Source organism: Lethenteron reissneri, chromosome 7, assembly GCF_015708825.2.
Source record: "Lethenteron reissneri isolate LAM-NWPU_2019-01 chromosome 7, ASM1570882v1, whole genome shotgun sequence".
Lineage (NCBI taxonomy): Eukaryota > Metazoa > Chordata > Hyperoartia > Petromyzontiformes > Petromyzontidae > Lethenteron > Lethenteron reissneri.
The window spans coordinates 2,229,774-2,236,775 of record NC_083785.1 but is presented as its reverse complement, the minus strand read 5'-3'; positions in this window follow the sequence as shown (position 1 = coordinate 2,236,775).

The window sequence follows — 7,002 nt, the reverse complement described above, 5'->3', positions numbered from 1 at the left end:
TGGATTTTCCCATCAGCCCAAATTAAGAACGGAGTTTGCATGTTCTCCCCGTGGTCGTGTGGATATTTCTCTGGGTCCTCCGGTTTTCCCTTCACATTTAGAATCAACATCACGCGTTTAGACTGTTTGGCTGCCTTACATTTCCACGTGATAAGCCACTTCGTTGAGCTATCATTTGTGGCCAGGTCGCTTCTGAAAAGAGCTACATAGCTCAGTGGGGCTTAGTCGGTAAAATAAAAAAAATAGCTTTTAGGTTTTTAATAATGTAAAAAAACAGTTATACATAGTTATTCTCGGAAATGTTTATTACAAGTGACGTGCTTAAACCGAACAAATATGTGCTCCGGTTAATCAGAAATTACGTGATCGCCTCTACAGTACAGTAGATGCATAAATTTACAACAGTGTGCGGAGTTTGATTGATGTTGATTGGCGCGGCTCTGCTGTCATCCACTTCGTGGGCCGAGTCTTCAGTGCGGGAGCAGGAAAGCGTCCTCGCTGAGCACGCGCAAAGATCGTCAGTATATTCATTCTAAATCGAAAGAGTAACTATCAATCAACATCGTCAGTTGTGCTCCATTTTCAGAGATTTATCCGGTAATTTAGTTTGTGAATATTAATTTATATCGATATTAGTGGTTTTTGGCATCGAGATCCGGGGAAAATTGTTATATTTTTTTGGCTGTCTGCGATTTTTTATATTTCCCGCGGCTGCCCTCCCCATCATTAGCGCGGATAATCGAGATTCTCCTGTATTGGGGCGAAAACATAACAACCATCTGACAATGGCTAAATGCTAAGTCACAGACTACAGCACAAAACTAAACAGTTTTTTGATATTTAACCAGGGTAGGGGAGGGGTGACCCACATACATAACAAAAACTGCTGAACGTGTAGCGGTGGCTTCTCATCACGTGGACGTTGACAGCAGCAGCCAAAAACTTATCAAAATTGCGGAATGTCGATTCTAAATGTGGAGGTAAACAACCCTAAGGAGCTGGAGAAGAATCCCCACGCCCACCGCCCACTCTGACCTGACGAGGCTTTAATCAGGACATGATTTTGGCTGCGGGTATTGGCAACGGGGTTTACTTTTAAATGACGGAAGAGTTTTTTTTGTTATTAATATTCGTGAAATAAAAACGGTAACATTCGCGATTGCCAGATTGCAACGCTCAGCTGTGATTTCACAACAACTTTTGACCACTCCTTCCAGGCAATGCGTATGAAAAATGTTGAATACATGTGTATATGTGCCGTACGTGTGTGTGTGTGTATATAGCTTTATATATATGCCGTGTATATAAGCTGCTGTTTAACTACACCGGTATGTACATTTAAAATTAGTTCATTTTGTATCCCTCCCATAACGACTCGTTCGAGGCTCGTGACCGCGAATCTAAGAGGCGCGTGCCGCGACTGCTCGTCACGTGATGTTAGAAGGGGGTTGCCACCTTTAAAAAAAAGAAAAATCCAGAATCGGCGGTTCGGGTGGCAGGAATTCATTTTTGTACCGGGGTATGTTTGGTATCGGTATGTGTGCGTTGGAACTGTTATCGCAAGTGTATTAAAACACCGTTTTGGATAGGCCGAATGCCGACTGGAGAAAAATGTTCCCAGGGTTTTTGGTCGACAGTGGAGAAGGTGGCAGCAGCCCTTGTGGAATGCAGATAAGCGTCTGCTGTAGAGTAGCTGCCCCCTCCTCCCCCCACCCCCTATTGACTGACATCACCATTGTTGTGATCACCATCGCTGGCTATTCTCTATCCGCTGCTGGATGGAGGTTGCCCAGTGTTAGAACCCACTGCCGCTGCGCAGTTGGACAACGTCTCTGCCATATGTATTATACATTGTCAGTCGCTCTGTTTTCAACTCGTTCTTCTTACTCTTGTGAATAGTTCTCTATCTCTCTCGCGGCTGTCTTGTGCGGCGTGTGCGGCTCATGTTTCCACGCTGCTTATGTCTGTACTCAAGGATCACCCTGCAAGTTATATGTTGTTGCCCAAGGCCTTACCGAAGCAACACCAAGATCGCGGACAGAAACGATCAAATGGGAGACAAACCACGTTTGTTATACTTTGGGCACAGATGGAACCCACTGGGTCATAGATCCTCATTTTTCGATGCGGACTTCGTTACGCCGTAGAAACCTTCGTGACAGCAGTAACAAAAACAAACGCATAACCAAAACAATTCCAAAACAACTGTACAGTACATCGTCAAATTCGCTTATTAACTCGGTACAAACGACACAAAAGCAGACTATATGTTTGGCGTCTTATCTACTTAATTTAGCCCGTCCACACGACTAATTACACGTTACAACTACTCTTATTATAACAACTACAACTTTGGATCTATTTTCGCTGACCGCGAGTGTGTGTGTGTGGGTTTTATTTTTTTAGAACAAACAGGCTTAGAGCGTAGAAGCGGCTCACAATGTAGGGTGACTCTTGACCGTTTCCAACAAGAACAACAGATGCATGCCAACGCTTTCATCGAATTGTCGGCACGCAAACATTCGCGAGTGTTGACAGACCGCAGGGTGAAACTTGCGTCCCATTGTGCGGTTATGCGTTTGTTTCTTCTGCTGTTCGTGAAAACATCACGTGTATCCCTCTTGTTTAAGATCGAAACAGGAGGATTTATCCACGTGTCTGGCTGTCACCTGATGAGGCTGGTGGTTATTACTGGTGAAACGTCGTACTCGGAATTGTACATGTGGGTTTACTCTCCAACACACCGGTGTGCTGTACTAGTAACGAATTGTCATGTTCTGTTTACGTGACAAACCTTACTAATTGGCTGTGTCGGGTGGTGGCGGGTTAACGACACATTTATAAATTCACAGCCGTCCTAACCCCCAAAAAACCCTCTCATGGTGAATGGAAACAATTGCCATCAGCCTCAGGGCACTGATTATATTACGAGGAGGAGAAATTCGGTACCATCGGCAAAACAACAATTGTGCTTTTTACAAGACGCATTCCTTAAATTAATATTTAAACGTTTATTTTATGTTGCTATATATATTTGTTGCTCCTGAGGCTTCTGCGTTTTTATCATTTCAGTCGTTCAAGGAGAGAGATATATAGATGTAAAACTGTATTTGACAACACATGTATGTGTGTGTGTAAACTATATTTACACTAAATGTATAGACATGATACAAACATAATCAATATGTTTGTGTACCTATATATGTGTGTGTCTGTGCGCGTGTGTATATATATTAGGTTGATATAAATGCAGTACAGAAATAAAGTGTTTGATGAAAAAGCATTGCATGTTAACTTGAAGTGCATTCATGTTGCAGTCACCCAGTAAACTTTCAACGTTGCTTGAACGTCGGTCCCAGCTACATTCCAACGTTAGCCCAACGTTGGATGTTTACTGGGCTGTGGCTTGTTCTATCAGAGGAGCCCAGCCCAGGGATCAGGCTACGAAGAGAAGGGGGAGGGGAATAAACTAAAACGAATTTTGAAATTAAAAGTAGTTAATTTATAGCAGGTAAGACCCACTGAGATCCGTTGCTCTTTTCCAGAAGCGAGCTCGCTATCAATGACAACTCAAAGAAGTGGCTTATCGATGCGTGGAGATTTACAACAGCAGCCAAATCATCTAAACGAGTTACGTCGATTATCAATGTGAAGGGGAAAAACTGGAGGACCGTAGAAAATCCACGCGAACTCAAACTCCAAATATACAGCAGGCATCGGCAGGGTCGGGATCGAACACACTGCCTCACCCCGTAATCGACGTGTGGGTGGGGATAATCCCTCGCACCAGGACCCAATGCCAACCCCAGCTCCTACACCGCTGGTCACCATACTCTCTATATATTCTTTAAAGGGAGCCCAATAATATATCGTGATGCAGGCTTTTTGCCAGAACATCGGATTTTATTGTGTAACCCATTACTAATGAGGTCTCTGAGAGTACACAAAGCCGTTTCACGTGTATCTCGGCACAATTGCCATTGTATATGAGTTGTAAATCATTATTATTATTATTGCGACATTAGATTACTCACAATATTAGGTTGATATAATCCCAAATTGGTAATTTCCGGTAATTATTTTTTAAATGAACACGCAGACTTTCGCGACCAAAATCCATGATAAAGTTTTTTTTAATTAAATCGCGTACATATCAATATGTCGTTTAACCCACCATCACCCAACACATCCAATTAGAAAGGTTTGGTCACATGAAGAAAACGTAAATTATAAATGTTCTGGGTTTACTCTCCAACACACTGGTGGTGGTGGTGGCGGGTTTAACGACACATGTATATTCATGCGATCTAACCCAACATCGTTTACGAAATTGTTTTTGTCTAATTTGGGCACATCTGCGTCACGCAATATTCCACTCGTGCGGCAACAAGATCTTTAACGTGCAGCTTGAGCGAAGCAGACGACGCGTACTTTATATGTTTATGGTTAACACAGAACCATAGTATTTTAACTAAAGAAAACTTTTATTTCACCTACTGAGCTACACAGCAGAAGCCATCTGGCGACAAATGATAGTTCATAGCTCAATGAAGTGGGGTTTCGCGTGGAAATGTTTCGCAGCCACATACTCTAAACGCACGTTGATTCTAATGTGGAGGTAAAAAGCGGAGGGGCTGGAGGAAAATCTACGTGACCACGGGGAGAACACGCACACTCCATATATACAGCAGCAGGCGTCAGGGTCGGGATCGAACCCACTACACCCTGTATACCAGGCGAGCTAGTTAACATCTCCTAGCCATCGTTATAATGATAGAGAGAGAGAGAGAGACGCAAACTCCATATATACAGCAGCAGGGGTCAAGCGAGGCAGTTAACATCTCACAACCATGACACCCATGGCGTGTTAACCAGGGCGACCTGCTGGACTCATGATGCCGCTGACTCGCTGGTCATAGCTACTGGCGACACGGCGTAACAAATTGTTTTAAATGTCTTCAGGGTCCCTTCTCTCCATCGTCACACGTGTATGGCCGAGGCAGTCTGAAGTTGTCATCGTTTATTCTCGTGACAACTCTACATTTTCGTTGTTTTATTTGGCAGTGTCGGGTTGCATGAGGGGGCTACGACTCAACGTCGGCACTGTACTCGTGTTAGCGATCTGACCCGAATATAAAAAAAGCAATCAATGGTGCATGGGTACAGGATGGGGTGGTTGCATGCCTGCGGTGGAATTGTGTTTTGTTGTGCTCAGTGGTGGCCACGGGATTCTCGACCCAACTCCCGTGTCCTCTCCATCCTCTTGCGCCTAAACTAAACTATTTGTTTATTTTACCGTGTAAGACCCCACTGAGCGACGTAGCCCTCTTTCAGCACCGATCTGGCCACAAATGTTCGCTCAACGAGAAGTGGCTAATCGCTTTGTGTACATGTACAGCAGCCAAACACTCCAAATGTGGAGGGAAAAAAACCGGAGGACCCGGAGAAAAATCGACGTGACCACGGAGAGAGAGAGAGAGACATTGCAAACTCCAAATATACGGCAGGCGTCAGGGTCGAACCTATGGCCTCCTGTGTACCAGGTGAGGTAGTTAACATCCCGCCAGCATGGCACCCCTATCAAGCTACATGTCTATAGAGCTACAACGCGTTCAGGACGGTATCAACATCTCGCCGTGTAAACATGCTTAGTGAGACGATGTGGGTGTGTGTGTGTGCATTGTGTGTGTGTGCATTGTGTGTGTGTACACTGTGTGTGTACATTGTGTGTGTGTGTGTACATTGTGTGTGTGCATTGTGCGTGTACACTGTGTGTGTACATTGTGTGTGTGTGTACACTGTGTGTGTGCATTGTGTGTGTACACTGTGTGTGTACATTGTGTGTGTGTGTGTACACTGTGTGTGTGCATTGTGTGTGTACACTGTGTGTGTACATTGTGTGTGTGTGTACACTGTGTGTGAGTGTACATTGTGTGTGTGTGTGTACATTGTGTGTGTGTGTACACTGTGTGTACATTGTGTGTGTGTACATTGTGTGTGTGTACAGTGTGTGTGTACATTGTGTGTGTGTACATTGTGTGTGTACACTGTGTGTGTACACTGTGTGTGTGTGTACATTGTGTGTGTACATTGTGTGTGTGTGTACACTGTGTGTGTACACTGTGTGTGTGTGTACATTGTGTGTGTGTACGTTGTGTGTGTACACTGTGTGTGTGCATTGTGTGTGTGTACACTGTGTGTGTGTGAATTGTGTGTGTGTGTACACTGTGTGCGTACATTGTGTGTGTGTACATTGTGTGTGTACACTGTGTGTGTACATTGTGTGTGTACACTGTGTGTGTGCATTGTGTGTGTGTGTGTGTACACTGTGTGCGTACATTGTGTGTGTGTACATAGTGTGTGTACATTGTGTGTGTGTGTACACTGTGTGTGTACATTGTGTGTGTGTGTACACTGTGTGTGTGCACTGTGTGTGTACATTGTGTGTGTGTGTACACTGTGTGTGTGCATTGTGTGTGTACATTGTGTGTGTGAAAATTGTGTGTGTGAAAATTGGGTGTGTGTACATTGTGTGTGTGTGTGTGCGCATTGTGTGTGTACATTGTGTGTGTGTGTACATTGTGTGTGCATTGTGTGTGTACATTGTGTGTACATTGTGTGTGTGCGTATTGTGTGTGTGTGTACATTGTGTGTACATTGTGTGTGTGTACATTGTGTGTGTGTGAATTGTGTGTGTGCATTGTGTGTGTACATTGTGTGTACATTGTGTGTGTGTGCATTGTGTGTGTACATGGTGTGTGTATTGTGTGTGTGTACATTGTGTGTGTGTACACTGTGTGTGTGTACATTGTGTGTGTGTACATTGTGTGTGTGTGTACACTGTGTGTGTGCATTGTGTGTGTACATTGTGTGTGTACATTGTGTGTGTGTACATTGTGTGTGTGTGTACACTGTGTGTGTGCATTGTGTGGGTGTGTACACTGTGTGTGTACATTGTGTGTGTGTGAAAATTGTGTGTGTGTACATGGTGTGTGTGTGTGC